Source organism: Globicephala melas, chromosome 4 (genome assembly GCF_963455315.2).
Source record: "Globicephala melas chromosome 4, mGloMel1.2, whole genome shotgun sequence".
In the NCBI taxonomy this organism is placed as follows: domain Eukaryota; kingdom Metazoa; phylum Chordata; class Mammalia; order Artiodactyla; family Delphinidae; genus Globicephala; species Globicephala melas.
Window position 1 is genome coordinate 124447195 of NC_083317.1, and position 11330 is coordinate 124458524.

Consider the following 11330-nt stretch of genomic DNA (forward strand, 5'->3'; position numbering starts at 1 on the left):
ATTATTATTTATTTATTTATTTATTTTTGCGGTACGCAGGCCTCTGACTGCTGTGGCCTCTCCCGTTGCAGAGCACAGATTCCGGACGCGCAGGCTCAGTGGCCATGGCTCACAGGCCCAGCCTCTCCGTGGCATGTGGGATCTTCCCGGACCGGGGCACGAACCCGTGTCCCCTGCATCGGCAGGCGGACTCTCAACCACTGAGCCACCAGGGAAGCCCCCATTCTTTTTTTAAAAGAATTTTTATTAGAGTATCGTTGATTTACAATGTTGTGTTAGTTTCTGCTGTCCAGCAAAGTGAATCAGTTATATATATACATATATCCACTCTTTTTCAGATTCTTTTCCCATATAGGTCATTACAGAGTACTGAGAAGAGTTCCCTGTGCTGTACAGTAGGTCCTTGTTGGTTATTCATTCATTCTTTTGTGCATCGATCAACAGGTATTTATGTGCCGGGAGGGCTAAACTCTTAAAGATCTTGGAAGCAGGGCTCTTCACTTTTCATCTTGCATCCCTGCGGGCTCTGACTCGCACCCGGCTACACGGGAGGACTTGCCCAAGACTTATGGCATGTCCTGGCCTTCAGCTTCTGGAGTGCTTTGCAGTTAGCCCTGTCCTCCCGGGGTGGCCTCAAACTCCTAGTTATAGGCCCCGCATCTGTGGTGCCAGATCACATGTACCTTACCCCTCACCCACTGCAGGCGTTAGATTGGACTGTGAATCTCTGGGATTTCAAAAGATTCAGGCTTAATGACCCAGCTCCAGCTCATGTCTATATAAAAGTCAGGGAACCTTAGCAAAGCCGGTCGGCACAGCAGACTGGGAGGCCCATGGAGAAACGGGGGCTCAGAGCGGCAGGGGGAGGAGGGAAGCTGGGGAGGAAAGAAGGACCCAGAGCAAGGCTGCCTCTGCTCCTGGCAAACCACAGGGTCTGAGCTGACGCAACAGTAAAGGGACAGGCGAGCCGGGCCTCAGGCATGGATGGACCTCACTGTCTCCGTGGTCAGAGCAAGGAGCCGGGGGCTTCCTGGACGGAGCTGGAGGTCATTTCCCTTTCCAGTGAGAGGGCAACTTGTCCAAGTGGAAAGGAGAAGGGAATCCTCAGCGGCTGGGAAATGGTTGCCTGGGGGAAGCCCCGCAACCCAGGCTGAGCTGAGGAGGGCCACAGGCTCGGAAGCCCACAGTCCCGATTTCAAGCTCTGACCTGGCCACTCTGTGGTTTTATGACCTTGGGTAAACACAAAATCTCTCAACCTCAGTTGCCTTTTCTCAAAGATGGGGGCAAGAACACCTACGTGGCCTTGTTGTAAGGATTCCATAGGGGAATAGTTCTGAAAGGCCTGGCACAGGGCAGGTGCTTGATAAATACTGACCTTCCTCCTCCCATCCTTAATTAGCATTTATTTCTGTGGTTAATGGTCTCCAACGATCGCACCCAGTGAGCCGGGCTTCCTGATGTTCACGTCTTGCCTCTGGGCTGGCTTGGGACTAGCTCTTGGCCTGCAGGAGGCAGTGGGAGTGATACTGTGTGATTTCCCAGGCTAGATTCCTAGCAGCTTTGCTGCTTCCCCTGGGTCTCCTAGAAGCCTTGCTCTTGGGGTGTGGCTTCTCAGAACCCAGCTGGCGTGATTATACGAAGCGGGCATGGGTAGTTGCTCTGGTCGACAGCCCAGGCTGAGCTCCTAGGTGATCACCAGTGTGAGCTGCCAGCTGTGTGAGTGAGCCATCTCGGACCATCTTGGTCAAGGCTTCAGGTGGCTCCAACCACAGCCACTGCATGGAGACCCCAAGGGAGGGCCAGTTAGTCAACTCGTCGAACCAAAAGAATGAATGAATGAATGAACAAATAAATAACTAAATAAATTTGGTTTGGTTTTGTTTGAAGCACAGTGTTTTGCACTGGTTTGATAAGCAGTAGTAGAAAAGGGGAACCATCAGATTTATTATTGTGTGCAAACTCCATCATGGCTGATTTATGTCTTGCAGTTAGCTATGAAGCTATCTGGAATTCCCTTTCTAGAATGCAAGGTCCATCTTACCCGAGTTTTGCTGGGCTTAGGGTCCAGCATAGCCTGAAGCCTTGGCCACATGGGTGAAGGGAGAGGATGGGCAGAGAGGACAGCCTGGGGATTCAGCTTGGGGTCCAGAACGTGGTCTGAGTGCCCTGGCTCAGTTCTCAGGCTCAAAGAGGCCACAGTTTCTGCATCGTGAGTGCCTGTAGTGAGCCCAGCGCTTTACAGCTGTGATGTTAACTCATCTTCCCCAGAGTCCTGTGCAGCAGAGGTGATCACACCTGTTCTATAGATGGATAAAGAGAGGCTCAGAGATGTGGAGATATGATTTCACCCAAGGTCATGGAGCCAATGAGCGTGGTGTCAGGCTTTGTGTCCATTTCTGCCTGATTCTGAAGTCGGGTCTCTTTAAGCTGAGGCCTGGAGCATTCTTAAGGGGGTACTTCTTCCCCCATTCCAAGAGCTGCCCTTTGGCACCAGAGACATACCACACGCGTCTGGGTGGTGGAGGAGGGACAATTTCTCCTAAAGGGTCAAAACCAAGGCCTGCTGTCCATCCCCTTAGAACCCTGTGGTTCCAGAGCCAGGTCAAGGGTCTTCCCTCTGCTGAACTTCCAACCTGAGCATAAGCGATCATTCTCCCCAGAGCCCTGAATTTCCCAGCAGGGCGGACTGGGGGTCCATGCACAGGCAGGTGTCGAGTGGGGGAAGTACTGCTGCCTGGCCGTGCCGAGGCTCTGTCCACTGCCTTCCCACGCCACCTGCTGCTGTCCCCAGGATCCCGAGCCCATCCTGGACCTCTTCATCAACAGAGGCAATGAACTTGGAGAGGTTTAAAGTGGGAAATGTCTGGGCTCCTCTTCTCCCCAACATAGGAACTTACATTTCCCTGCTAGTGGGCTCTCAGCACGCCTGCTTTATCTTCAGGAAACTAATAAGATGTGCTTCAGCCCAAACAGATTTCTACCTAAGCCTATTATCAGATGGCTTGCCAGTCACTCCCTGTCTACCTGCCTAGCTTTCTGCTGAGACGGCGCCTCCTTTAAATTCCAGACAAACTCATTCTCCACAGTGAGACCTATGGGTTGGGTCAGACTCAGGAAAGCTGTCGGTCACTGTGGGCAGAGGGAAGGGCCTGGCTCATCCAGGGGCAGAGGTGGCACTGCCCATGCAGGGGGCTTTCATGTGGGGAGGGGAGATGAGAGTTGTTACAGAACAACACCTGACGGGGGCAGCATGGTCCAGACACCACTTCCTTTAATTGTCATAACAGCCCTGTAAGGGGAGTATTATTATCTCTGTTTACGGTCAGGAAATTGAGGCTCAGAGGTGTTAAGTGATTAAGATTCCCTTCATTCGTTCATTCATTCATTCAGAAACTCTTTACCACCTCAGTGTGGGTTCCCCTGAAGCAGAGCCTGATGCAGGGGTTTGGGCCTGTGTGATGTAGTGAGGGATGCTCTCAGGAGAATCACAGCAGGAAGTGGGGGAAGCAGGTAGCCTGGGGAAAGGGCTGAACAAGGATGTGGTCTCAGGTGTAGTCTCGCCTTGGCCTGAACCACTGAGGGGGCTCTGGAGTATAAGTAGTGCCACAGAGTTGCCCCACCTCAGACAAGCGGGCTGACCTCTTGAACCCTTGTGTCAGCTGGTCACTGCCCCCTGAGGGTGGTGGTACCACCTCCCAGTGTCCCCGGATGAGACAGCTCCTGTCATCCTAAGGCCATTCTCTGGGGACGGTCACATGTGCCAGCTCTTGTAGCAGGAGCTGGTACAACGGATGCTGTAGGTTGACCTACGGTGACTCATTTCACCCAAGAGGACCAGGGTCTGTGTAGGGTAACCTCGCTTTGCCCAGGACTGAAAGGTTCCCAGGCTGCAGGATCTTCAGTGCTAAGACCTGGGCCGTCCTGGTGTTTTGCTGAAGGACCTGCTTTCAGCTTCAGGTTCAGAGGATTCACTGGCAAAATAACCACTCCACACTTCAATAAGCAAGAAATAAGGAAATTTATTATATTAGTAGTAGGTTACAGTATAAGGACAAGCTATATATATACATATACGTACGCATACATCATCAATGTGGGAGCACTTACATCTCTATGTATGTTACTAGTTTGAGAGAACGTTCATCACCAAATTGAGACGACAAGCAACATCATCAACCTGGGAGAATTTGCATCACCAGGTTGGGAGAACAAGCAATATGTAAAGAGAGAGAAGTGCGTACATCACCAACCCATACCCGAGCAATGCTGGGAGGTCCCTGGAACAGCATTCTGGAGTCGTAGCTGGGAAGGTCCCGGGCCATGCATCCACCCCACTGGTGAGACTTCAGAGTGTCGTCCCGAGGAATCCTGCTTTTATCACCAAGCCGCGAGCTAATAATCATCAGTTTACGTGCAAATGTGCAGCTCTGGCTATTATGTTAGGTGCTTGTATTTCTAATCGTAAGTCTCAGAATGTTCGCTGATCCCCGGGAACTGGCCAGATTCCCGGGGCCCAGGAAGCTTGGCAACTTACTCCCTTTGCTGGTTCTCAAGACCGACTTTCGCGGCTTCTGCTGGTCAGCAGTTTGGCATGAAACTCTTTTCAGGATCTCTGTACAGTCAAAGGCTTATTATTGCCTCTGAAGCCTGAACAAGACTATTTTATTCACTTCCCTAACACCTGGGCAGCGTGACGCTAGTAGTGCCCCCTACCTGGCGGCAAAGGACTCTGAGTGGGGCGCCGACCACGTCTCCTGGATTGCCTGAGGGTCGTGACGTGTAAAAACTCTTCTTGGTAATGGGAAGGTAGTGGTCAGTGGTAAAAAGACATGGTCCCTGCCCTCAGGAGCCCAGAGTCTGGTTGGGGAGACCCCCCAAAAAGGACAATGGCTGCACTGAGGGGAAAGAGGCACGGGAGACTCAGGGAAGGAGGGGTGGGGCCTTTGGAGGGGGACAGATAAGGTTTCCCAGAGGTGATAGCCAGTATGAAGCTGAAAGATGGCTTAGCTGGGTGAAGACGTTGGGTGAGCAAAGGCAAGGGGATATTCTAACAACGAAGATTTCAGATGTAAAGATAGAAACCCAATTCAACTACAGAAAAAATATGGGATCTCCAAGCATGGACTTAGAGATGCTTCCCGTATTAGTTACCTAATGCTGAGAAACACATTTCCAGCGCTTAGTGACTTAAAGCAACAAACATTTATTACCTCGCAGTTTCTGAGGGTCAGGATTTTGGTAGTGGCTTAGGTGGGTGGTCCTGATTCCAGGTCTCCTATGAGATTGCAGACAAGATATTGGATGGGGCATCCAAAGGCTCGACTGGGGCTGAAAGGTCCACTCACATGGCTGTGGGCAAGAGCTCTCTGCCTGTTGGCAGGAGACCTGGGCTCCTCACCTGGGTCTTTCTTTAGGGCTGCTTGAACGTCCTCTGACGTGGCAGCTGGCTTCTCCCAGATTAAGAGATTCAAAAGAAAAGAAGATAGAAGTGCCTTTAAGACCTACCTTCAAAAGTCTCACCCTGTAATTTCTACCACGTTACATATATCAGAAGCCACTCACCAAATCCAGCCCACCCACAATTCCCCAATTAAGCTCCACCTGTTGCAGGGAGGAGTGCCAAATAATTTGTAGACATATTTTAAATTCATCACACCAGGTTTGACTGGATTCAGGGATGAAAATGAAGTCTCTCTCTCTCCTGCTTCCTTTTCACCAAAACACATGTTAGAAATGCCTTGGCTACTCCTGTTAAACCATTCCCCTCTGTTCCTCACTTACTCAATCAGTGTTTATAAGGCACTTACACAAAGCAATGATTAAGCCAAAGGAATGTATTTCTAACAATAAAATATCAGGCATTGTGGAAGGTTGGTAGGGGAGACATTTTGGGGTAAGAAGCATAACTCCTTGTTCCAGGTAGAAAATGATCTCATCCCATAATAATTAAATGTAAGGGACCACCGCTTTTCATATCTTTTTTTTTTTCGTTTCATCCTTACAGCACTTACTGGCTATGCCATCCTACATGAGCACCAAGGTCCTGGCTATATGAGTGTGACCATCAATGCACAGGGTTCAACACCAGTTACAGGCTTGCAGAACTGGGCCAAATAACCACCACCCACAGCAAGAATAGCAGTTTAAAAATTCCAGGCACTGGTCTAAGCGTTCTATACATATTATCTTGTGTGATTCTCACAACAGCTCCAAAAGGTAAGTACTGGTATTACTGTCATTTTGCAGCTGAGAAAACTGAGGCTCAAAGAAGTTGAGTCAGTTGTTCACAGTTACATGCTAAAATGTGGTGGTTTTGAACCCAGGTAATGGGATTCCAACTGCTCTGCTCTCTGCATTCTGCTAAATTGACTTTGGTTAACACACCACATTCTAGGTCAACGACATGATCCTCTGGGTGGAGACTCGCTTATGTGGGTTGCATGTGGCATCTCCATATGTTCTATGGAAATGGCAGATGGATACTATCGTGAACTCCCCACGACCCCTGCGCCCCGCCCGGGAACATTTTGTTCTCCGTGAATCTCCAGGCAAAGTCAGGATTTCAACCACTGTCACTCTCCTGGGAAATATCTTACAAGAAATAGCAAAGTAAATCTTAGCAAAAAAAAAAAAAAAATGCAGCATATTAGAACAGGAGAATATAGCATAACCGCGTGCATTTTCTCTCTGCATCTTCATACAGGTGCACTGCACTGAGGAGGGGCTCTGAGCCCCTTCCTGGAGCAGCATCCTGGGAAAGGCCACCCCAAATGTGGTCATTAGGAATGCGGTTCTCTGACTTTCCTCTTTCTGGGGCATGGCAAGGTCAAAGCTGCACACACCTGCCCCTTTGAGGTCAGGTGTGGCCGTGTGGCTTGCATTGGCCGGTAGAATGTGAGTGGAGGTGACATGTCTCACTTCTGGGTGGAAGCTGTGCTCCCTCTCTCTGCTGCAGGGCTGGCCAGGCTGCAGATGACACATGTTCTGTCAGCCTGGGTCTCAGAGCGGCACAGCCCAGTGGGCAAGTGATAGGCATGCAGTGAGAGAGAGAGTTACACTTTTCTTAAGCCATTGATTTTGGAGTTGTTGGCTACTAGATCATGATCTGGTAAGTCATGACTGATGCTTCAAGTCTGTCTGTCCCCCTGCTGAAGGAATTACCCTAGGTCTCTAATTGATCTAAGGGACAGATCATGCTTTGGGGACTGCTGTAGCTGGATTTGGGATGGACCCATTGCTCACCTCAAAGTCACACTAACCGAAGTAGATTAAAAATGGAAAATTGAAATGAGGATCATAATGGCCCTTGATAGATGCATGGACATTTAATTTTTCAAAGACTTTCTGCATTGATCATAATTTTTGCCCAGAATAACAACAAAAACTATATGTGACAGATTCTCTTTTTCAATATCTACCATCCCATTTGCTCCTCTGCAATGTGACCTTGCCCTTCCTCCATCAAGAGATGAGGTTGATTTCCCAATCCTTGATTCTAGGCTGGACTTAGAGGACTTTGAGTACTTTGACCGATAGAATAAATCCAGTGGACTTTGTGCTTTGCCTGTTCTGGGAGTAGCACTTAATTGACTGCATCTTGTCTGCTGTGTTTAAGCTCTGAGATGAGATACCATGTGGGGGGGGGGGGGAGGGAGGGAGGGAGGGAGGGAGGGGGAGAGAGAGAGAGAGAGAGGGAAAAGATATATTAAGAGGTACTATTGTGCCAGATATGTGAGTGAAGAAGCATCGTAGAACTGGATTCTCCAGCCCCAGAGGCCCCAGCTGATGCCACGTAGGGCTAAGATGAACCACCCAGCTGGATCCTTCCCCAGATGCGTGACCCATATAATCGTGAGCAAAACAGATGGTTGTCTTTAGCCACTATGTTTTGTGGTGGTATGTTATGCAGGATTAGACAACCACAGCTTGAAAACCACAGGAAAACCTGGAGATAGCTAAGGCATGAGTTATTTTCTTCTTTTAAGGGTAAGGAAACTGACATTAAATGACGCTAACTCCTTTGCATGGGATAACAGTGCTCCTTGGTGCAGTGAAAAGGGCTAGAACACACATCTTCTGATTATCAGCCTTGTCCAGGGTTTTTCCACAACAAAAGACATCCTGGCACATAGGATGCTTGGAGCGTATTTTGCAGAGGATCTACGTGACAGGAAAATGAAGCTCAGAGAGACTGAGGGCCTAGCTCAAGCTCACCTGGGGAGTCTGGGCCACTGACCAGACATAATCCCCCGCCTTTTGACTCCAGGGTCCAGTTCGCTGCCCTACAGTCTTCTGATTTCTCTATTATCCGAAAGAAGAAGAGCGAATTGCTTGAACAATTAAAATGTGTTTTTTTGCCTTTGTTTCTTGGTAACACCCTGTAAAAGCAAGATCATTCTCAGGGGGGATGGTAAATAAAAAGCTATGAAAGTATCTCGTGGCCACAGGCTGAACATTTGAAGGGAAATTTGCTGAGTGTGAGCTGTACTTGAAGCCAAGGGAACCGAGGAGACAAGGCAGCAGTCTGTTCCCACAGCCGGAGACCCCAGCCTCACTCAGACCCCCCTTGGCCATTTGTTTTCTCAAGATAGAAATAAAAATATAAATATCTTGACATGCTTCATATATAATATTTAATAATAACATATATTATAATTTATAAATTATATAGTTTATATAATGGTGCAACCATTTTATCGAGTGGTTTAAAGCCCGTTACTGTCTCCAATATGTTCTCTCACATCTTTCTCTCTCAATAATGTTACCTCTAGAAGATTTTATAGCTTTCTGGTCACTTCTTGGTCACAAGAACCCTGTTTTCAGGTGTTAAAAGGTCTAGTCAGATCTAAATAAAACCCCTAATCTCTCATCTCACTTCTCTTCTTCCAGGTTAGAATGAGCCAGACTGAGGGATCCACAGCGGGAAAGGAGGGTACAGGGACCTTGTCCTGCTCCCTTGATGTCCTTCCATGGCCCTGCTGCTGGCTCCCGCTCCCACTACTTTTTCCCCCAAAGGTACACCCACAGCATCTTACTCCACCTGGCAGTCACTGCTTTTGAATGAGATTCCATCAGACTGACTCAAGCCCACTAACTCCTGTGTCCACTGGACACATGGGAATCTCATACATCCTTGTCCCACCAAATGGTGGCAGTGCAGCCACCAACTCTGTCCCATTTCTCCTTGTTCTGACATTATGGGCAGCTACTGTCAGGCTCTGCCCTTATATTTCCAGGCATGAGTCTCTAGGCTCACGTATCACAAATCCCAGAGTAAATTATCAAGGTGTATCAGTTAGCTAGTGGTGCAATAATGCTGTGTAACAAACCACCCGCCAAACTCAGCAACATGTAGCAATAAGCACTTATTCTCACAGTCGTGGGACTTCAGTTCAACTGATACAACTTTGCCTTGTCTGGCAGCTCAGCTTCAAGTGATGGTTCTAGGTGGTCTTGGCTCCTTGCTGCTGGTTGGGCTCAGGTTTGGTTCATGTGTGTTCCTTCAGGGCCAAAACTAAAGGGGGAGCAGCTTCCCTGGGGAAGCTAAACCCGGGAGATGACAGAAGTACAAGAGAACAAACCATGCACACTTCAAATCTCTCCTAATTACCATGTCTGCTAATATCTTGTTGGTCAGAACAAGTCCCATGACTGAGTGCAAATCCAGAGGTGAGGAGGTAGGTGTACTCTGCTCACCATGGGGTCAAAACAAGTCACATGACCAAGTCCAAAATCAGTGGGGTAGGAAAGAACACCCCCATGGAGACGGTTGATTGGAAGGAATATTTGCTCAATAGAAATCTAGTTTACTACAGTCACTAAGATGGGATTTCGTTTCTGCAGCTCAGCTTCTAGCTGGAGAGCAAACTACCAGCCCTCCTTCTTGCAAGCACCTTCAGCCTCTCCAAAGAGTTCTCCTCTTCCTGTCTTGAGCGGGGGCACATCTTCCCCTCCACAGCAGAGGAAGGGAGGAGACCAGTTCTCGAATCCTACTTCATGTTCAATGAGCTCTCTTTGAATGACTCATCTTCTCAGTTATAAGCAGGATGGAGTATTGGTTACTGGACTGGTTTTGCTGTCCTTTAACTAGTCCTGCATGGATGTGTCTAGGGATTCTCTTTAGAATGGGTGTATATGTACCACGTTTTGTTCTAGCTTTGGAGCTTCAGCCAAGCAGAAGAAAAGTCCAATTAGCTGGTCTCTTTCCACAGGATTATCTGTTTCTCCCCCTACTCCCCTGCAACACCAATCAGTGGACACCTTTCCGTGCCAACATATAAACTCTCATTCCTTTTAATGACCTTAGAGTATTTTAAAGTATGGAGATATCATTATTTAAATACCCAAGTTCTTAAATGGTAGGCATTTAATTTGTTTTTATTGTTTTGTTATTTTGAACAGCTTTACAAGAAGTATTCCTGACATGCATCTTTATACGCTTGTTTATTTCCATAGAATATACTTCTAATAGTGGGATTGCTGAATTAGCAATAAACTCCAAAAAATAATTTGTGTTTTTTTCATGGGGAAATTAAAAGCTAACATAATTTTTCCATGCAACATTTCCTTACAACCACTACTGCCAGAGGCATTACTTTTTTACATTTGTGTATACTGGCAATTCTGATGTGAAAGTGGAAAGTCCCAATGGTAAATCTGATTTAGAGTTGAGAAGATACAGGCAAGAAAAACACCTCAGTTACTCCCTTTTCCTTTCTCTAAATTTTGTTGTATACATGCTTGAAAGAATGTATTGCCAGGTTGTAGTGCCAGGTTGAAAGAATATCTTAAGACCCAAGGAGAGACCAGTCACTGGAGTTTCTGGTTCTTTGCAGGATCTCCAGATTCTTTGCTGCAGCAGCATTTTGTGTCTTCTGAGCCAGACTAACCTGTCAAATGCAGGAGTGACAAGGAGGACTGTTCAGATAATACCTAGCCACTTAATGGGATGGACAAGCTAAAGATCATGATTGCATCCAGATTCCCTGAATTCATCATGTACACCATGGAACATAAACTCTTATATTGAATGGTAATAAAAGGTAATATCCCAGCATCTATTCTTCTATCTTTGTTATTTGAGTAATACTATTACATTGTAATAAATTTAAAATATTTTAAACATTTCTTTTCTGATTATTAAAGAAATACAGTCTCTTTAGAAAGTAGAAGAAATGTATAAAGATGCAGAGAAAGATTTACCCCATAATCTCACCACTTCGAGGCCTATAGAATAAATTTGGTGTTTTGGCCCTGATTCATACAAATATTATTGCTTGGTCTGCAAAAAAGGAGTATCACCCCCTGGTGGGAGCTTCCTGAATTGCAG

The 11330-nt window shown here is 47.3% G+C and overlaps 1 long non-coding RNA gene across 1 annotated transcript; it reads left to right on the forward strand.

Annotated features, from left to right (window-relative positions):
* Positions 1-6040: 6040 nt before the first annotated feature.
* On the forward strand, positions 6041-11052 carry LOC132597277 (uncharacterized). Its single transcript, XR_009563822.1, has 3 exons — positions 6041-6217; positions 8891-9016; positions 10837-11052. It is a non-coding gene; the product is annotated as an uncharacterized lncRNA (long non-coding RNA).
* The last annotated feature ends 278 nt before the right edge of the window (positions 11053-11330 follow it).